This window comes from Oryctolagus cuniculus, chromosome 7 (genome assembly GCF_051225735.1).
Source record: "Oryctolagus cuniculus isolate XC-2025 breed Fujian yellow rabbit chromosome 7, ASM5122573v1, whole genome shotgun sequence".
NCBI lineage: Eukaryota > Metazoa > Chordata > Mammalia > Lagomorpha > Leporidae > Oryctolagus > Oryctolagus cuniculus.
Genome location: NC_142873.1, coordinates 164,627,579 through 164,648,871, shown reverse-complemented (window position 1 = coordinate 164,648,871; position 21,293 = coordinate 164,627,579). Strand labels below are relative to the sequence as shown.

General features: G+C 59.6%; 2 long non-coding RNA genes and 1 pseudogene across 2 annotated transcripts; 2 read left to right on the top strand and 1 right to left on the bottom strand.

Annotated features, from left to right (window-relative positions):
* Positions 1-1,765: 1,765 nt before the first annotated feature.
* On the bottom strand, positions 1,766-10,042 carry LOC149125863 (uncharacterized). The gene is made up of 2 exons (XR_016211326.1): positions 9,620-10,042; positions 1,766-2,092 (listed from the first exon to the last, which is right to left on the bottom strand). It is a non-coding gene; the product is annotated as an uncharacterized LOC149125863 (long non-coding RNA).
* LOC149125862 (uncharacterized) lies at positions 8,477-15,518 on the top strand. The gene is made up of 3 exons (XR_016211325.1): positions 8,477-8,791; positions 15,088-15,263; positions 15,355-15,518. It is a non-coding gene; the product is annotated as an uncharacterized LOC149125862 (long non-coding RNA).
* LOC138850372 (NADH dehydrogenase [ubiquinone] 1 beta subcomplex subunit 5, mitochondrial pseudogene) lies at positions 12,442-13,162 on the top strand (annotated as a pseudogene).
* Positions 15,519-21,293: the final 5,775 nt, after the last annotated feature.

Genomic DNA, 21,293 nt, shown 5'->3' with positions numbered 1-21,293 from the left:
CGTCACGTGGGGAGTGGGGACACCGTGTGCAGCGGTCAGAACCCACCCAGCTGAACCCCTGGCATCAGCGTGTTCTACCTCAGGCGCCGCGTGACCGTCACGCGGCCCACACACAGGCCCGGGCCATTCTGAGCGATCCCTGGACGCTCGCACCCATCACCGCCCCGGGCGTGACCGTCACGCGGCCCACACACAGGCCCGGGCCATTCTGAGAGATCCCTGGACGCTCGCACCCATCACCGTCCCGGGCATGAGCGGCTCCCCCGGGTGGGGGCTGGAATCTCGCGCCTCTCCTGCTGAGCTCCTGCGGACGTCAACTTTTCTCAGGAAAATTCAGTTCAATGCCTGGCTTCCGTCTTCATTGTTTAAAGATTAATTTATTTATTGGAGAGGCAGGGGTGCAGACAGGGAAGGGGAGAGACAGAGAGAGAGGTCTTGCATCCTCTGGTTCACTCCCCAGATGGCCACACTGGCTGGGCCAATCCGAAGCCAGGAGCCAGGCGTTCCTCGGGGTCTCCCACGCGGGTGCAGGGGCCTGAGGACTTGGGCCGTCCTCCCCTGCCTTCCCAGGCCAGAGCAGAGAGCCGGATGGGAAGAGGAGCAGCCGGGAACGAACCAGCGCGGTACGGGATGCCGGCAGTGCAGGCAGACGCCTGACCTACTACGTCACAGCGCCAGCCCCCACCTACCTCTTATCCCCTCAAGCACGTGACTGGTTCGTGGTTATGACTCACATGGTGCTGGCGCCAAGACTCACAGGGAAGAGCTGGTTTGTCAGCCGCTCACGTCAGTGGACGTGTCACAGAACGTGCCTCGCCGTGGCAACAGACGCGCTCTCCCGTGGACGTGCTGACCAACTCCAGGACAAATGCACATAAACGCTGACTCTGCGTACAAGATGCTACAACTGCGGACGATTATTTTATTATTGAATTTAGCCATTGCTCAGAATAACTTACTGGAAAATATTTCAAATGCCTAACAGTGTTTCTTGGTTAAATTATTAATAAAACAAGGCCAACGATTTATCACTCAAAAAGCCACAAAAGCCACAGAGGGGCGCTGGTGTTGTGGCGCAGCGGGCGGGCCCTCTCTCGTGACGCCGGCGTCCCCTGTGGGCTGCCCCACTTCCGACCCAGCTCCCTGCTAACGGCGGGAAAAGCAGTGGAGACGCGCAGGTTTGGGTCCCTGCACCCACAGGGAGACCCGCATGGAGTTCCAGCCTCCTGGCTTCCGCCTGGCTCGGTCCCAGCCGTGTGGCCATCTGGGGAGTGAACCAATGATGGAAATCTCCCTCGTCTTTCCCTCGCTCTAATTTAGAAAAAACACACACACACACACGCTACAGAGACACAGCTCTCGGCAAAGCATCCCCACAACGCCCCTGCCGACGGCAGTGCCGCCCGCGGGGCCCGTGCACACGACGGCGGTGCCGCCCGCGGGGCCTGTGCACACGGGCCCTGGGCCTTCGGCATGAGGCTCCGCCAGAGCGGCCCAGCCTGTGCCTCTCCGCGCTGTGTCCCGCAGGAGGGTCCACTCCAGGCCAGCCTCCTGCTAATGGCCAGCGGGGAGGCAGCAGTGGTGCCCCCAGTTACCGGGCCCCTGGCACTCACACGGAGACCTGGACGGAGCTCCCAGCTGCAGGCTGGCCACCGCGGCAATGGAGGCAGTGAGCCAGCGAGTGGGAGCTGTGTGTGTGTGCGTGTGTGCGTGTGCGTGTGCGTGTCTGGCTCTCACGTAAATAAATCAAAGACAGAAAAGCAGCTGGAGCTTCCATTTTTGGTCATATTGCAAAGCCAGGGTGCCAGGCATCACGCTTAAAACACTCTAAATTTTTTCGAAAGGCAGAATGAGAGACAGATCTCATCCACAACTTCATTTCCCCAAATGGCCGCGCTGGCCAGGACTGGCCCAGGCAGAAGTCAGAAGCCTGGAATTCCATCCGGGTCTCCCACTTGGGTGGCAAGTCCTTGGGCCACGTCCCGCCGCCTTCCAGGTGCGTGAGCAGGGAGCAGCCGGGTCTTGAACCGGCGCCCACATGCGATGCCAGTGCCCAGGCTTAACCTGCCGTGCCAAGCCTCAGTCCCTGAAACTGATTTGCAAAAAATGTTAAAATGCATTTATAATCTTTAAAAAACCTGAAAAACTGACAAAATAACAGGGAATTATCCGGTTAAAATCTAAGGGAATACAAGATGAAACGTGAGCGGGTTAAATGAAGCAGGAAAGGAAAATATCAAACCAGATTTAAAAATCAGCACAGAACAACCCAGAATCCAACGCTTTCAGAGAGAACCGGACACAGCCTGCGGAGCGTCCATCGCGGCCGGCACCAGGAACAGCGCGGGGTGGGGGCTCTTCTGCAAGGAGGCAGAAGGGGCGGCAGAGGGTCCACGGCGCGGGGACGCGGGGATGCGGGCACGCGGGCGGCAGAGGGCCCACGCGGGGACGCGGGCAGCAGAGGGCCCACGGCGGGGACGCGGGCAGCAGAGGGCCCACGGTGGGGACGCGGGTGGCAGCCCCGCAACCACGTCAGACGTCCTGGGGGTGGGGGGACATGACCCTTGCCCTGCACACGCCCCCAGGGCCGGGGCCGGGTCGGTGCAGCCCGGGGGACGCACACGGGGCGGGTGCGCAGCGCGGGTCCGAGCGCCGGGAGGAACCGCAGGGACCCCGGGGGGACGTGGGTGGCAGAGGGCAGCGCGGTGGCAGCCGTCGGGTGGGCGGCCCTCAGTCACACGCAGGAGCACGCGCCTCAGACCCGGGCAGCGCCGCCGCCGCCCCTCCTGCAGTGACCGGAGCAGACTCCGATGTCCGCCTGAGGGGACGGCGCCCTGAGGTGTAGACGCCCTGAGGTGGGGGCGCCCTGAGGTGTAGACGCCCTGAGGAGGTGGGGGCGCTCTGAGGTGTAGACGCCCTGAGGTGGGGACGCCCTGAGGGGACCGCGCCCTGAGGTGGGGACGCCCTGAGGGGACTGCGCCCTGAGGTGTAGACTCCCTGAGGTGTAGACGCCCTGAGGTGGGGACGCCCTGAGGTGGGGACGCCCTGAGGTGTAGACGCCCAGGTGAGGACGCCCTGAGGAGGTGGGGGCGCCCTGAGGTGTAGACGTCCTGAGGCACAGTTGCGCTGACTGCTTTTCGGCCCTGGGTGAGCCCAGCAGGGCGGGTACCGACGTCTACACCGCGGTGAACTCTGCATCTGTCACAACCTCGACAAGGGAAGACGTGGGACCGAGACCGCCCGGGTCCAAGGCGCTGGTAGAGTTGGGGGGCGGCGGCCGCAGGCGTTGAAATTTGCACACGCCGGGGGCCTCACAGCTCCGGACAGGAGGAGATCAGGATCCGTGTGTTCCGGGCCAGGACAAGCCCCAGGCCCACGCTTTCCCTAACGCATCTTCCAGGAACATTTCGGAGACCCCCCGCGTGCGGAAGCCGCAGGGCTAGTCCGCAGGAAAGTAAATCCTGTCTCTTGTTTTCAAGGTTTTCTTGAATTATTCATTGAGAGGTGGCGTTAGAGACAGACGCTGGCTCACCCCCCACATGGCTGCAACGGCCGGCGCTGCGCCGACCCGAAGCCGGGAGCCAGGTGCTCCTCCGGGTCTCCCAGGCGGGCGCAGGGCCCAAGCCCTCGGCCGTCCCCCCCTGCTTCCCCGGGCCCCAGCAGAGAGCTGGCCTGGAAGAGGAGCAGCCGGGACTTGAACCGGTGCCCATACGGGATGCCGGCACCATAGGCGGGGGGTTAACCTACTACGCCACAGTGCCGGCCCCGAAAACAAATCCTTGTTAATCCCATTTCCACAAACATTCTGAGGTGCCCCAGTACACAGATAGATTGTTACGGTCATGGAGGAAACCCAGTAAGGTCGCTAGATACAGGACAATACTAAGGACTGAGTGCGCTCCCACTTAGCAGAACAAACAATGACACCGCGCACAAACACGGAAGGTGTGCAGAGCTCTGCAGGGGGTGGGGGCCGTCAGTGCCGAGCTGGGGCCCTGGGGCCCGGGTCGGGCCAACAACGCCGAGACACTGGTTAGGCAATTACTGAAGGTGACCACTGACAGTGCTGGGGGCCGCTCGGCGCTGGTGATGCCGGGAGCAGTGCGCGGGCCGAGGGGTCCTGCCTGGGGACCTCTTAGATCCATCAGCCCCAAACTCACAGGGAGTGCGGTAGGGCTGGGGCACCAAACACAAGTACCAGTGTCTGCCTGCTGGGCGGAGCGGCCCCAGGGGTACCAAACACAAGTACCAGTGTCCGCCTGCTGGGCAGGGCGGCCCCGGGGGTACCAAACACAAGTACCAGTGTCCGTCTGCTGGGCGGGGCGGTCCCTGGGGCTCACACTTCCCCTCTCCCTACTGGGGGACGTTGACTTTGCGGAATCAGCGCTTCCAGAAAGCAGTGCTGCAGGCAGGGAGGTGGTGCCCACGAGTCAGCCCGGTCGGCACCACCAAGCCCTTGCTCTGCACCGCCGAGTGAGTGCCGGGCGGGGAACCTGCTTTCTGCCAAGGGCCATTTGGATCTTTATTATGTAATGTGAGGGCCTGCAAAATGACCCACTTAAACATCAGCCTGCCGCAGCCTGGCAAGTTTTGAGTCTTGCCTGGGGCTGCCTTGGCCCGAGGCGGGCGCTCCCACCCCTGCTCTACGTCTTTCCCTGCATCTGCGCCTCGAGCCCTTCCTCTGGTGGAGACAAGCCCAGCCAGCGCCCCCACGGGAGTCTCAACACAAGGAAACAGCAGGCTGGTGCCGCGATGCAGACCTGCGGCACCCGTCAGCCCCAGCTCCCCACTTCCTACCCAGCTCCCCACTCATGCACCTGGGAAAGCAGCGGAAGACGGCCCAAGTGCCTGGGCCCTGCCCCACAAGGGAGACCTGGAAGAAGCTCCAGGCTCCGGCCATTGCAGCCATTTGGGGAGTGAACTAGAGGATGGAAGATTCTCCTTCTCTGCATCTCTTTTAAATAAATAAATCAATCTTTTGTTAAAACAAAAAAGTAAACGGGCTAACGCTGTGGCCGAAGTGAGTTAGCCAATGCTTGCAGTGCCGGCATCCCATCTGGGCGCCAGTTCGAGTCCTGGCTGCTCCACTTCCGATCCAGCTCCCTGCTGTGGCCTGGGAAGGCATTAGAAGACGGCCCAAGTGCTTGGGCCCCTGCACCCACGTGGGAGACCTGGCTGAAGCTCCTGGCTCCTGGCTTTGGATCGGCTCAGCTCCGGCCGTTGCAGCCAACTGGGGAGTGAACCAGCGGATGGAAGACCCCTCTCTCTCTCTCTCTCTCTCTCTTTCTCTCTCTCTCTGCCTCTCCTCTCTCTGTGTAACTCTTTCAAATAAATAAATAAACCTTTTTTAAAAAAATAAACAGACACTGGAAACCCCATGCTGCCATCACGCCATTCTTGGGGGTGGGGATCATGTTGGTTTTAGGATTTTAGGGTTTGAGGAAGGCAGGGGGCAGCCATTAAAGCAGAAAAGACTTCCTGAAGACAGGACAGCAGGGGGAATTAAGGTTGCAGCCCACCTGGATCGTGGGGGTGGGGCAGCATCTGAGAAGAGATTCGGCCCCCGACAGGAGGCAGCAACCTACTTATGCTGTTAGTGGGGGAGGGCCGCGCACACATTCCCCTACACTGTGTAGGGCGGGGTGAGCGGGCAGAGACCCCTGGACAGGGGTTTATTAAAGCCACCGACCCACATGCCAGCAAGCAGGCAGAGTCTTTGGCCACAAAAGCCCATGGTGATGTCCTCAAAGCTGCTCGTAACTGGGGCGCCGTGTGCCAGGTGTGAAGCTAACTATCTGCGTCCCCACAGCCTAGCGAGTCGAGTCGAGACACGGCTCAGGATGCCTGCGCCCCACAGAGCGCCTGGGCTCACGCTTCTGGTCCAGCTGCCTGCTTACGCAGACCCTGCGTCCCACACGGGACAGCACACTGAGCTCCTGGCTTTGGCCTGGCCCAGCCTCAGCTGTTGCTGGGGTTTGGGGAGGGCACCGGTGAAGGGAAGATCAATTTCTCTCTGCCTCCCTAATCATGATTCTATAATAAACCACCCCTGCAATTCTTTGCAAATTACCTATAGGTCAACCGAAACCCCTCTCAGTCTCCACAGGAGTACATGAATGTGTGCACATGTGTGCACACACCCACCTCGCCTGAGAGCCGGTACAGACCTGTCCTGCCCCACACACAGGGGCTGAAGTCTCCAAGAAAACCCAGGACAGGGTTCCGGGAGCTCCCCGAGAACGCGCACAGAGGTCCCTGCGGGGCGGTGTCGGAGGACACGGGTGCGCCCGCCCCCGCCCCGTGCACCTCTGCACCTGGGCCCTTTGTGAGAACCTGCAAACCCGAGTGAGCTGCTTCAGCAAATTAACTGAGCCCACGGGGAGCTGTGGGAGCCCCAATTTCTAGCCAGGGAAAACCACCTGCGGTTGGGTGAAGGCCCCTGTGCTTCCAGGCGGAGGCATCAGGACTGGGTTAAACGGGGGGCGCCCGCCAGCCGCTCCCTGTGAAATCCACGGCCTCCTGGCAGCTCCAGAGGCTGGGCTGGAGACGTCGTAAACCAGCCCAAGCTGCTCACCTTAACGAGGGACCCGCGAAACACAAAGTGAAACCACGAGGTGGGGCCTGGCGTGACTCCAGCGCTGGTTCAAATCCCGGCTACTACACTCTGACCCGACATCCGGATCAGAGCACTGGGTCAGGTCCTAGCTGCTCCACTCTGATCCAGCTCCCTGCTAACGCGCTCAGAAGGTGTGGAAGATGGCCCACGTGCTTGGACCCCTGCTGCCCACGTGGGAGACCCAGTGGAGCTTTCGGCTCCTGGCTCCGGCCTGGCCCAGCCCTGGCTGTTGTAGCCACTTGACAGCGGTTGGAAGATCTCTCTCCATCTGCTTTTCAAATAAATAAATAAATAAATCTTAAAAATAAAGGCATGAGGAATGATCCTTCCGCAGTTAGCAGACTGATGTGGTAACACACCAGCAGGTGCCAGCCAGGGCGTGAAGTGGGGAATGTTTGCGGGATTAAAAATGTGCCTACTGGAAAAACTGCAGGGATGCCAAAGCATTTTGCACCAAAATAAACTTTAATTATTCTATGACTATTATTATTTAAAAGGCAGAGAGACAAGGAGAAATCTTCCATACGCTGGTTCACTCTGCAATGGCAGCACAGCCAGCGCTGGGCCAAGCTGAAGCCAGGATCCTGGCACTCCACCCAGGCCTCCCACGTGGGTGCAGGGGTCCGAGTCCTTGAGCCATCACGTGCTGTCTTTCCAGGTGCGCTAGCAGGGAGCTGGATGGGAAGTGCAGCACCCAGGCCTTCAGCCGGCGCTCTGATGTGGGATGCTGGCGTTTGGAGGGTCAGCTTCACCTGCTGGGCCACAATGCCTGCCCCTAAACTAGTGTTGTAATTCCGTCTCTCTACGGACTTTGAAATGTTCTCGTGCGCTGACGGGGGAGGAAGAGCTGGGACAGGCCCTGAGGAAGGACTCCGACGTCATCCAGCGAAGCTAAAACTCCCTCTCAGTCCCAGATGGGAGAAGCCGTCTCAAACTCAGGGGCTCAGAGTCACGCCGAGTTACCGCCGCACAGCTCCGGGGCTCAGACACCCAGGAGTCTCAACGGGCCGAAGTCGGGGTGTCAGCAGGGCTGCGCGCCTCCCTGGGGGCTCCCAGAGAGCCCAGCGGACCTAGTGCCTGGCTCAGGGTTTCCTTCCACAAACAGCCGTGTCGGCTACTGTCTGTCTTCCATTTCCTTTCTTCCTTCCTTCCTTCCTTCCGTTCTTTCTTTCTTAAGATTTTATATTCGCGGCCAGTGCCGCGGCTCACTAAGCTAATCCTCTGCCTTGCAGCGCCGGCACCCCGGGTTCTAGTCCCGGTTGGGGCGCCGGATTCTGTCCCGGTTGCCCCTCTTCCAGGCCAGCTCTCTGCTGTGGCCCGGGAGTGCAGTGGAGGATGCCCAAGTGCATGGGCCCTGCACCCCATGGGAGACCGGAAGCACCTGGCTCCCGGCTTCGGATCAGTGCGGTGCACCGGCCATGGCGGTCACTTGGGGGGTGAACCAACAGAAAAGGAAGACCTTTCTCTCTGTCTCTCTCTCTCACTGTCCACTCTGCCTGTCAAAAAAAAAAAAAAAAAAAAGATTTGATTTTATATTCGCGAGGGGGAGTTACGGACAGTGAGAGGGAGAGAGAGAAAGGTCTTCAACTGCGCCCATCTGAAGCCAGGGGCTTCTTCCTGGTCTCCCACACAGATGCAGGGGCCCAGTGCGTGGGCCATCTTCTACTGCTTTCCTAGGTCATAGCAGGGAGCTGGATCAGAAGTGGCACAGCTGGGACTCGAACCGGCTCTGCCACAGCGCCGGCTGCTGTCTTTCTGATTCTCACTCTTCTGCCTCCCGTTTGTTTCCAATCAAAAGGCGCTGTGATGGCTCTGGGCCCACTCAGGACGCCAGGACACTGCCCACCTACAGCCCCAGGTTCAGAGGTCAGGGCCTGGGCGTCTCTGGGGGCCATGGGTCCACCTGCCAGGCCCTCTGGCTCCAAGGTTCCTGTCCCCACAGGCCCCTGGGCTATGGGACACGGTGCCCAGCCCTGGTGCTCTCCCCGTCTGGGGACTGGACGCCTGGAACCAAGGGTCTGCAGGGCCCGCCCCGGCCGGCGGCTGCACTTCCTGCGAGCACCAGTATTCGCGTCTGTTAAAGGGACGCCAACCCACCCGGCGCGGGGACCACCGTCTCAGCTTTTCACAGCGATGAGCTCGCGTGTCCAGATCCTGCGGGTGGGGCATCGACAGGTGAGCGTCACAGCCGCGGAGACAGCGTGGGCCACGCAGAGCACCAGGGTTGAACTCCCCCAGAATGGCGGCAGGCACACGGCGGTGGGCGGCGGTGGGTGGTGAGGGTGATGGGTGGTGGGTGGTGGGTGGGGAGGGTGGTGGGTGGTGGGTGGGGAGGGTGGGGAGGGTGGTGGGTGATGGGTGGTGGGTGGTGGGTGGTGGGTGGTGGGTGGTGGGTGGGGAGGGTGGTAGGGTGTTTCCGGAGCAGCCGGGGGAGGCACGGGGCTGCTCCTCCCCTCCCCCAAGTCCTTGCCCCCTCACAGCACCTTGGGCGGGGTGCAGACCCTGGGGGGAGAGGCCCCCTGGGGGGAGAGGCCCCCTGGGGCGGTCAGCCCAGCCTCGGCCGGCAGCTTCAGGAAGACGCGTTCTGTGCCCAGCTGCGGGTTCAGCGTAAGCCTGGTTGCTTCCGAAGTTTAAAAAGGACTAAATACGGAATTACTCCGTTTACGTAGTCTGCAGAGTGGCGCCTGTCCCGCGGTCAGGAAGGCCAAGAGCAGCAGGAAATCAGCCACAGGTCAGCCCCGTCCGGGAGGGGCTCCCCTCGCGGTCCCGGCTCGGACAGGCAGAGGCTGCCCCTGCCCGGAGGGCGGGGACCTGACTGGGGTGCCCGCGCCAGAACCTGGCTCCGGGGGGCGTCCGGGGAAGCAGAGAGGGGGAAGGCACTGGCAGGGCCCCAGGGCTCCGAGGACGGCCACAGGCGCCGGGGCGAGGGCCCGCGGGGGCCGGGGCCACGCTCGCAGACACCAACACGCTGCACCCGCCGCACGCCTCGCCCGCCGCGCTCACCTCTCGGGTCCGGGTCCGCGGAGGCCGCGCTGGGGTCCCGGCGCGGCTCCGGCGGCCGCTCTCGGCGTCCCCGCGGCGGCTCCTTGGCAACGGGAGGTTCCATCGCTGCGGGGGCTCTCGGGCTCCCCCGCCAGGGCGGATGGTCCGGTCCGGCGGCGCGGCCTCCCGCGCAGGCGCAGTGTGGGCGCGGCGGGCGCGTGTCCTCGACGCGGTCAGGGACGCGGCCCCTCGGAGGCCGCCGGGCTGTGGGCCTCGCCGCAGGGGACGCAGGCGGGGTCCTGTGGGAGCCGCCCCTCCGGGAGCGCCGCGCCCGGGCCCACAGGGTGCGCGGTCGTCCAGGCGCCGCGGGCCTGGCGGAGCGGCCGTGGGCGGCTCTGCGCCGCGAGGGCGTCCGCCCGCCATTTCCTCGGCGGCCGCGCGGCCCCGGCGGGCCCTCTCCTCAGCCGCGGTCGTGGTGGGCGCGCCCCCGACTGGTGCTGGGGGCCCAGGTGCCGCCGTCGGCTGCCGCTCCGCAGAGATGGCGACCGGAACTGACAGGAAAGCCGGAGCGGCCGGGCCCTCGCAGGCCGGGCTCGGGTCCTGCTGGCGATGCGTGGCTTCTCCCTGCGGGGCGGGGTCGCGCGTGGCTGCCCCCGCAGCCCGTGCCCAGCCCCCTGCTGGCTGCCGGCGGGCGAGCGGGTGCTGAGTCGGCGGTGTCGGAGGGCGTTGGTTCGCACTGGGCTTCGCTAGGCCCAGTGACCAGGCCAGGGTGGAGCCACTGACGCTGCGTGAGGAATCGGGAGGCGGAGTCGGTGCGCGGCGCCGCGACTCGTGGGGCGGAAGTCCCCTCTGCCTGACCCGAGGGAGAGAAGGAACCTGAAGCCATTGGCGCTGCCCCGAGCCCTCGGGGGGACGCCGCAGTTCCTGAGTCGCCAGCAGATGCCCTGAGATGGTTTCCAGTTCATCGCTAAGCCGGGCCTGCGCAGAGAGAAAGGGGGCTGCAGGAGCAAACCGCGCACGCGCCTGGGGTGGGCTTGAGGGCACAGGCTGGGGGAGGGGAGCTTCGTGGCTCAACACCCATGCAAGACCCCAGGACAGGCCAAGAGCTCACCGCCCAAGTGGCTTCATGTCTTCCAACCTGACGAACACAGCCCACAGACCAGGAACTTAACAGCAGCAGACATAGTAATCAAACATGAAAATGAGACTTGGAAAACTCTGAAGTACTCAGAAGAGACATGCTTTCCATACACTGCAACAAGGGAGTGCACCAGCTGCTTGTGAGAAATCATGCAATCAGATGAAAGTAGAGAGAAAACAAGAATCAGCCGGCGCGGTGGCGCAGTGGGCCCATCTCCACCTGTGGTGCCGGCATCCCATAAGGGTGCCGGTTCTAGTCCCAGCTGCTCCTCTTCCAGTCCAGCTCTCTGCTGTGGCCTGGGAAAGCAGTAGAAGATGGCCCAAGTGCTTGGGCCCCCGCACCCACATGGGAGACCTGGAAGAAGCTCCCGGCTCCTGGCTTCGGATCGGCTCAGCTCTGACCGTTGGGACCATGTGGGGAGTGAACCAGCGGATAGAAGAACGTTGTTTCTCCCTCTCACTGTCTGTAACTCTACAATCTTTAAAACAAACAAACAAAACCCAGCAGAGTGCTGATGAGCTCAGCGTGAATGCCCAGAGAGTAACTTTGAAGGGTGAGGGCAGGGAGCCTGCGCTGTGGTGCAGCAGGTGGGGCCACTGCTTGCAACATTCGTGTCCCACATTGGAACACCAGTTTGAGTCCTGGCCACTCCACTCCGGATCCAGCTCCCCGTGAACGCACCTGGGAAAGCAACTGAAGATGGCCCAAGTAGTTGGCCCTGGCCACCCACACTGGGGACTGGAAGGAGGTCCTGGCTCCTGGCCTCTCTGGGCCAGCCCTGGCTGTTGCAGTCATTTAGGGAGTGAACCAGCAGATGGAAGATTTCTGTCTCTCCTATCTCTATCTTTCAAATTAATAAAATAAAATTTTTTGAAGATTTATTTATTTTATTTGAAAATCTGAGTTACACAGAGAGAGGAGAGAGAGAGAGAGAGGTCGGTCTTCCATCTGTTGGTTCACTCCCCAGTTGGCTGCAATGGCTGGAGCTGTGCTGATCCGAAGCCAGGAGCCAGGAGCTTCCTCTGGGTCTCCCACATGGATGCAGGGGCCCAGAGACTTGGGCCGTCCTCCACTGCTTTCCCAGGCCACAGCAGAGAGCTGGGTGGGAAGAGGAGCAGCTGGGACTAGAACTGGCGCCCAGATGGGATGCCGGTGCTGCAGGCTGGAGCTTTAACCCACTACACCACATCGCTGGCCCCAATGAAATAAACCTTAATATTAAAAAAAGAAGGCAATTTTATGGCTTAGTGAGTGACAGCTCAGTGAAGCTGTTGTGTATATGTATGATACATTTACCATGAGGGCGCGGTCTTAGCTTCTAGCTGACATGGAGTAGCGGGAACAGATGGACCTCCTGCCTGAAACAACAGAAAACCTGAACAAAACATTCGGGCAACCGTACTCGAACTATCGACCCAACGGCTCCGAGCACAGCGATCGCTGGGAGACGGGCAGTGCACACAGGGAGTCCTCTGGTGACCCCCATGTCCTGCCTGGGAAAGGCACAGGCCCCTGTTCAACAAAGGAAAACTAAGTTGGAGCACAAACCACAAAGGAAAAGAGATAAAATTAGTTTCATTAAGAACTTCAACTCCTCGAAGATACTTCAATAAACTGAAAGGCAAGCTTTCCTTCTATTGCCTGTCGTAACCGCGGCAGAGATGAGTCTGTGGCACTGTGAGTTTGGCCGAGATGAGTTTGAGTTTGTGGCAGGGCGAGTTTGTGCCGTGTGCTTCAACAGAGTAGCCGCTTTGGCCGCTGCCTTGGCCCTCAACTCGGATTTGGAGGCTTGCTCTCTCCTGGCTCTCCGAAGGCTGTCGCTTCTGTCCCGCCCGGTGGAGACCATGAGAAAAGACTCATCAAACTTGGATCCTATGACAAGCAGTTTTTGAAGCTGTTGAAATTCTACATTTTATTGACTGCGATTCAGTAGCAATTGGCATAACTCTGGTGGATATACTCATTGGTGAAGCTGAATTAGCAGACACGCCAGAAGCCGTATCCCAGAACACTGGGAGTATGGCAAGCATCGTACATCCACACGGATTGCCCATACTCTCTTTGATCGTCCTGCAGAGAATTAATAAACAAACAATGACCATTCTTCAAACTGAAGCAGAAAAGGCTGAGTTACAGGTAGAGGAGCTGGAAGTTCAAAGATGGACGTGTGAGAGAGGCAGTGGGCCCTGGTATCAGTACATGACGGCCGAGCTCTTGCTGATCACTCACCAAAAGCAGCTCCTGACAACGGCTCATTCCTTTCTCCCAAATGCATCCTCTTTAGTGGGAAATAAATGCTAAACGCGCTCCGTCTGCTCTGTGATGAGTCCAGGAGCCTCTTGGATCGCTCGTTCAGACTGAGGCTTTGATCGTGGGGTTTCAGCTGCCTCTTTTAAGAAGGTTTAAAGGTTAAAAAAAAAAAAAAAAAACAAGGAAATAGGAATTTGCGAAGTCTTTAAAAGGTTAGTTTTTATTGACCTGCTAAGTGGAAGTTAGAGAAGTCAGATGTTGAGTGGCAGAGAGTGGTGGTTCACACTTCTGCTCCAGATACCCGCGCTCAGGAATGACTCAGCATTTTAAGTTGCCCAGGAAGTACTGAACCAGCTATAGAGAATGATCAACGCTTTCATAAAGTTTTTCAATGAACAACAACAAAAAAATGAACAGGCAAGCTCAGGCTGGAAGAAAATGTTTGCAAAACACATCCAGCAAAGACTCACGTGTAAAATGTAGGAAGAACTCTTGCAATGCAACAACACAAAGACCAACAACTTAAATTTTTTTTAAAGATTTAGCCAAATAAACAATTTGCCAAAAGAAGTAGTTAGGAAAATGCACATGCAGTCTACAATGAGATGCTGCCAAGTGGCCTGGCAAAATTAAAGACTGACAATGTCCAGTGTTGGTGAGGTGTCCTTGGTGGGACTACAGAGAGGCACAGGCACTGTGGAGCACAGGTGGGCAGCTTCTCACGAAATCACACACACATTCCCCTTAAAAGCCAGCCAGCCTACACCTACACATTTACTCAGAAGAAATGAAAACAAACGTCCACACAGATTTGTGCTTGAATGTTTGAGGCAGCTTTCACATAAAGCCACGACCGGACACAACCGCGACACCGCCAGCAGGTGGACGTTGAACGTGCTGACGTGTGTTCATGCCACGGAAAAGTACGCAATAAAAAGCAAACCACATGGATGGGGCTCCAGAAAGCGTGGACACTGGGGGAGGCGTCAGAGCTGCTGTACAAGAAGCCACCACAAGATGGCGTGGCGTCACACTGCAGGCCTCGCTGTCCTGGTTTTTGTAGGTCAGGGTTCCTGGCTCGTGGTCACTCACCGAGCTGCAATCAGGTTGGCAAGGGCCGCTGTCAGCTTGCGGGTCAGTGGGCTGGATCCACTTCCAGTTCCCTCAGGGCAGCTGGCAGGGCCTAGCTCCCTGCTGTCTGGGGGCAGGGGCCAGTCCTTCTGGGCTGGTGGCCAAGGCTGCCCTCAGCACTCCGTGCCTCCAGCACATAGCTCAAAACATGACAGCCAGCTCCATCAAAGGGAACCGGCGGGAGAGTCAGCAAGACCTGATGAGCCGTCCCCTGGTGGTTATGCCTGTTGGGGTGGCGTTAGAACAAGTCGCTGCATCCAGACCTCACGTAAGGGAAGGAGTTTCGTGGTGCCAGGGCCAGGTCACTGGGAGCCACTTTGGAAGGCTGTCGACCCCCATCTCATGCTGTGCGACCTCACTAACGTCCTCTTCCAGGAAAGCAAAGCCACGGGGCAGAGGGCAGCTGCGCGTGGTCACCAGGGCTGGGCGAAGGGAGAGGAGATGGCGTGGGCAGGAGGGATCTCTCCGAGGCGATGGGAATCTGTGACGTCAGGAGCATGGCGTGGCTCCACAACCCCACACCCGTCTCAGAACTCATCGGATTGGATGCTTAAAATTAGTGCGTTTCATCGCATATGAACTTTAATCTCAATAAAGCTGATTACAGATAGAGCAAGAGCAGGCAGTTGGCCCAGCAGTTAAGACACCGCACCCCATACTGAGTGCTCGGACGTGAGTCCTGGCTCTGGCTCCCAACTCCAGCTTCCTGGGAACGGGAGGCCGCGGTGATGGCTCAAGTTGAGTCCCTGCCACTGCCTGGGAGACCTGGGTTGAGTTCCTGGCCCCTGCTGTGGTCGGGAGTGCCGTCTCTGCTGTCTCTGCCGTCTCCGCCTCTCGGCTAACCACCCGTAAGGATCATATAAAGCCCATCCCGCCTCTCGGCTAACCACCCGTAAGGATCATATAAAGCCCGTCTTCCAGGCCTTGACCCCGCCCCCACTGCACCCTCTTTCTGCTCTCATCCCAGCATGCACTGGCCTGACTTCGCTTCCTCTGAGCTTGCCGGTGGCCCCTGCCTAGGGTCTTTGCACCTCCTGTCTTCCTCCCGAGTCTTGATGAAGCTGGCCTTCTCTCCAAGCGTCAGCTCCGTCATCACCTCCGAAAATTTCCCACTGACACCTCCCTCAGTGCCTTCCAGCACAGGTAGATTTTGCCATTTTTTCTTGCTTAAATCCTTCCACATCATGCATTCCATCGTGAATCAGTGCTCTTTTCTGTTTATTTTCTTTTTTAGGGGCCAGGATAGCAGGCAAAGCTGTCACGGTGATGCTGGCATCCCATATGGGCGCTGTTTCGCATCCCGGCTGCTCTATTTGCAATCCAGCTCCCTGCTAATGGCCTGGGGAAAGCAGCAGAAAATGGCCCAAAGCGTGGGCCGTGTCACCCACCTGGGAGACTGTGGGGAGCAATCCGGACTAGACTAAGTTACTCGAATTAAGACTTATTCTATGCATCTGCTCTCCCACAATATGGCGCTGGGAGAGAAGTAAACAGCTTCTGCACAGCTGCCTCCAGTTCAACTAATAAACTGTAGGACTTGCTCCTGATTGGAGGAGAGCAGCGTACTCGGCGTGTGGGCAGCCGAGTTGGGATTGGCAGAGGAGGACTATAAAGGAGGAGAGAGACGGCATGCACCGGGGAACATCTATGGGGAACATCTGAGGGAACACCTGTGCAGCCCCCGAGAGAGCCGGCCGGCGGTGTGCCGCTCCCCTGCGGAAGTGGGGAATGTGGCCAGGGGGAACTGCCCTTCCACGGAGGTGGAAGGGATAGTAGCCAACCCGGGAAGAACCAGCAGCAAACCCGGGGAGGGCCGAGCAGACGAAAGAACAGCGCAGGGTCCTGTGTCGTTCCTCCACGAAGAGGGGGAGCGACAGGAGACCCCTGGGAAATTCCAGGCCTCTGGCTTCAGCCTGACTCAGCACTGGCTGTTGTGGCCACTGGGGGAGTGAACCAGTGGATGGAATCAATCAATCAATCAATCTCTCTCTTTCTCTCTCTCTGTGTAACTGACTTTCAAATAAATAAATAAATACTTAAAAAATAAAAAAATGGGGCCGATGCTGTGGCCTGGCAGGTAAGGCCGCCATCTGCAATGCCAGCATCCCGATGGGCGCCGGTTCAAGTCCCGGCTGCTCCACTTCCAATCGAGCTCCCTGCTGTGGCCTGGGAAAGCAGTGGAAGATGGCCCAAGTCCTTGGGCCCCTGCACCCATGTGGGAGACCCGGAAGAAGCTTCTGGCTTCTGGCTTCGGATCAGCTCAGCTGTGGCCATTGCTGCCATTTGGGGAGTGAACCAGCAGATGGAAGACCTCTCTCTCTCTCTCTCTCTCTCTCTCTCTCTCTCTGTAACTCTGACTTTCAAATAAATTTAAAGAACAGATTTATTTATTTCTTTAAATGACACAGTTACAGAGAGGAAGAGACAGATCTTCATTAGCTGGTTTACTCCCCAAACAACCATAAAAGGCTTGGAATCTGGAAGTGCCCCGGGGTCTCCCCTGTGGGTGGCAGGGGCCCCAAGCACTTGGGCCATCCCACGATGCTCTCCCAGGCTCCTTAACAGGGAGCTGGATCAGAAGGGGAGCAGCAGCAGTTGAATTGGATGCCAGTGTCGCAGGGGTGGCTTAGCCCGCTGCGCCACAGCTGCAGCCCTGTCTGTCACCTCGTGTCTATCCTTCCTCTCCGGGGGCAGGGAGCTTCCTCCTCTCGTTCGCCCGAGGTCTGTCTGCTGGGTGGGTGCCGATCTGCAGAGGGCTTCCCTGGAGAGAGCTGCAGGACCCTGGAAGATGACAGCAAATCTGCCTTCCCTTCTCCCACACCGCGCAGGGAGGAGTGCGGCGAGGGCCGGGAGGGCTGGGCTCCTCATGGTGCGGAGACTCCGGTCTGAGCAGCTGCAGGGCCAGTCCCTGGCAGTTCCTGGCCGCCCTGCACCTTTTGTAGCGGTTTTCCTGTACCCTTCAGAGTCCACGTGTGCCTCCCTCGACCCACAGACTGTGTCCTAGGAATGCTCCTTTGTGTTGGAGGCAGTTCACACTGCCGCCTTAAGACTAAAACGGGTTTCTCCACCTTAAACGCCAGTCGCTGTGCTGGGACATCTCTTTGGCTCAAGGAGTGAGTGTTATCGGCTCCCAAGGCCTTGATTACTGGAAACAGCAGCGAAACCAAGCCCGGCTTCCGCGTGAACAGCACGCTCCGACCGAGGAGCCGGTTGGACGCGCGGCCGCTGCGGGCATTTTGCATTCGATCCTCTGCCAGGTCTCCTGTGCCAGTCTGGATGAACGGATTCCAGCTGAAATCACAGGATCTGTGATTGCGCTGGGAGCCCAGCGAGCTCGGCTCCACGTGATCGCCAGGTCCTCTGCTCGGTGCGCTTTCCTGGGGAAATCACAGAGCAGCCTCCCCAGTGCGGAGGCAGGGGCTTTACATCTAGCTGCTGCAGCCTCCTCCCCCCTCCCCCATGACTCACCTCCACCGCCCAGGCCGCCAGGACGGACTCAGGCCAGCGCCCCCCAGGCCCCGGACTTGCACCGCCCCCCCGCGGCTTTCCGAAGGCTGACACCAACAAGGCTGCCAGCGGGGACATCAGGCGGCCTGCTGGTGACCCTTGCACAGCTTTCTGGATGCCACTCGGGGAGGGCACTGCTGGCCAGAAGAGACGGCATCTGAGACTTCCTGGAACTGACCGAAGCGGCAGGGCCCTGGGCGTGGGGCGCGGCGTGACGCCCGCCTGCCTGGGTGGGAGAGAGATGGCAGTGGTGCCCTCCTCACTCAACCTAAGGGCTCTGAACGGATCCCACCCTGGGAGAAGCCAGCGCCAGGTCGGAGGGGCAGGAAGGGAGCTCACAGCAGTTAGTGGAGAGGTAGCGGTCACATGCCTTTGTTGGAACTGGAAGCTCTGGCCTCACCGACCTGTAGTCTCTACACAGAGAGAGGAGAAGCAGAGAGAGAGAGAGAGAGAGAGAGAGAGGCCTTCTACAGCTGGTTCACTCCCCAGGTGGCCACAATGGCTGGGACTGCACCAATCCGAAGCCAGGAGCCAGGAGCTCATCCAGGTCTCCCACGTGGGTGCAGGGGCCATCTTGGGCCCTATAGCAGGGAGCTGGATCGGAAATGGAGCAGCCGGGACTCGAACCAGCGCCCATATGGGATGCCGGCACTAAAGGTGGTGGCTTTACCTGTTATGCAACAGCATTGGCCCCCATGAGTCTTTAAAATTAACTTATTTGAGAGAGAGAGAGAGAGAGAGAGATGTCTTCCATCCACTGGTTCACTCCCCAAATATCTCCAACACCCAGGGCTGGGCCAGGCTGAAGCCGGGAGCCAGGAGCTCATCCAGGTCTCCCACGTGGGTGCAGGGCCCAGGGACTTGGGCCATCACCACTGCCTTCCTGGATGCACAGTAGCGAGAAGCTGGAGTCAGGCGCGGGACACAGACGTCGGACCCAGGCACTCCGATGGGGGCTGCAGGTGTCTTTTAACAGCTGGGTCGAAGGCCCCCCCCAACACCTTTCAGTAGTCCAGCATCGGGGGCAGTGCTGTGACATAATGGGAGGGGAGGAGGAGGAGGAGGGAGGGGGGAAGGAGGGAGAGAAGGGGAGGAGGAGGAGGTGGAGGTGGAGGTTTGAGTCCCGGCTGCTCCACTTCTGATCCGGCTCCCTGCTAATGCACCTGGGAAGCAGCGGAAGATGATGCAAGCGCTTGGGCCCTGCACGCACGTGGGAGACCTGGAGGGAGCTCCTGGCTCCTGGCTTCAGCCTGGCCCAGCTCTGGCTGTTGTAGCCACTTGGGGAGTGAACCAGCAGGTGGAAGATCTCTCTCAGTAAATCTTTAAAGAGACAGCTAAGTCAGCTACATTATTTTTTTAAATCACTTTTTTTTTAAAGATTCATTTATTTGAGAGGTGGAGTTACAAGCAGAGAGAGGAGAGACAGAGAGAGGTCTTCCATCTGCTGGTTCACTCCCCAGATGGCCGCAATGGCCGTAGCTGTGCTGATCTGAAGTCAGGAGCCAGGTGCTTCTCCTGGTCTCCCACGTGGGTGCAGGGGCCAAGCAGTTGGGCCGTCCTCCACTGCCTTCCCAGGCCACAGCAGAGAGCTGGACTGAAGTGGAGCAGCTGGGACTCGAACCAGTGCCCATATGGGATGCCAGCACTGCAGCCAATGGCTTTACCTGCCACAGTGCCAGCCCAACTACATTATTAAATTAAAAAAGAGAGAACATGAGACCAGCATCTTGGTCTCGCGATGCAGAGGAAACAAACTGCTACTCTCACCCGCTCTTGCCAATGGAGAGATCAGCACCAGGAGAAATGACTTCCCCGGGGTCTCACGCGCGGCCATCGGCAGAGCCAGCACTGGCACCCAGACCTCTGGTGGGCGGCACTCCCGAATTCTCAAACAGCGGAGAGCAGGTGCCGCTCCCGCCTCACCCGGGCCCGCCTCAGCCTGTGGCCACACAGCACCACGGCTCGGCCCTGGCACCACGGCTCGGCCCTGACCCTGGTGGCTGCTCCCCGCTGGGCTGGAGTAGCAGGAGCTGCCCTGGGAGGAGCTGGGACGAGGGCAGGGAGCAGCCGGGAAAGGGACTGGAGCCAGCTACGGTGACAAAATCTTGAAAACCTTGAAGAAGCAATCGCAAGGACTCCCGTTCTGCAGATCCAACCGAAACGCAGCGCTGCGCAGAGACGCGCGGCTCTGGCTTCCGGGCTGCTGGACCTGCAGGTGTTCTGGGAAACTGCGCACTCCGGGCTGACGTCCACCGCGTCCGCGTCCGAGGGGGCTTGCTCCGCCTGCTTCTCCATCCGGGTTTGTAGCTGGGAGGAGGGGAGCTGATGCCAGCAGACAACCAGTGCCGGGGCCGAGACGCCGGTCCGTCCCCCTGAGCTATGCTCTTCGCTGCCGTGGGAACCCAGCGTTGATTCTATAGCAGGAGTGAAGAGCAATGCGTTCTGGTCCCTCCTGAAGGAACTGGTGAACTCGCAAGGTCACCAGGGCTCGCCTGCGAGTGGGGGAGGGGTGACCTGACCCGGGGTCACCCCGAGGGCTGCAGTGTCCCAACGTGGAAAGGAGGCGCTGATCACCATGCAGACGGAGCCTGTGTTTTTCTGTCCTTATTAGGCACCGATGGTATGCCACACTGTTAGACACAGGAGCTCCACAAAGGGGACGAGATGATGAACGCAACCTGCGGGCAGCCTCAGCTCCTGGGGGGGCGGGCAGGCCGGGCCCTGGGCCCAGCTCTCCCAGGGCCTGTGTGGCCGGCACAGAGTGGGCTGTGCAGCGAGGGCCCCGCTTCCCACCAAAGAGCTCACTCCAGCTGGGAGCCAGGAGGAGCCGAGAGGGGACGTTCAAGCTGAGACCAGACCAGAGGGGCTTTGTGCAGCCCATCCCTGAGGGCCCGGGGTGCAGCCGGTTCAGCTGTGGCCTGCAACACTGGCATCCCGCAGTGAAGGGACACTTCGAGTCCTGCTGCTCCGCTTCCGATCCAGCTCCCTGCTTGTGCTCCTGGAGGGGCTGGCGCTGTGGCGTCGCGGGTAAAGCCACCACCTACAGTGCCGGCATCCCATATGGGCACCAGTTCGAGTTCTGCTGCTCCACCTCTGATCCAGCTCTCTGCTGTGGCCTGGGAAAGCAGTGGAGGATGGCCCGGGTCCTTGGGCACCTGCACCCGCGTGGGAGACCCGGAGAAGCTCCTGGCTTTCACTTGGCCCAGCCCCAGCCGTTGTGGCCATTTGGGGAGTGAACCAGCGGATGGAGGACCTCGCTCTCTCTCTCTCTCTCTCTCTCTCTCTCTCTCTGCCTCTTCTTCTCTCTCTGTGTAACTCTGACTTTCAAATAAATAAATAATTCTTTTAAAACAGTGCTCCTGGGAAGGCAGCTGAGGATGGCCCAATGCTTGGGTCTGTCCCTGCCATCACACGGAGACCGGATGGAGCTCCCTGGTTTCAGCTTGGCCCAGCCCTGGCCACTGTGGCCTTTTGGGGGAGTCACCCAGTGGACGGTCAATTCCTCTGTTCCCATCTCTGTGTCTCTGCCTTGCAAATACATAAATAATTTTTTTTTTAAAGAGAAGCAGCTGAGAGGCATCCTGGCCGTGAAGACGCCGTGTCCCACACCACAGCCCTGCGTCTGTCCCCCTGCTGCTCCCGACCCCAGCTTCCCGCTAACACGGA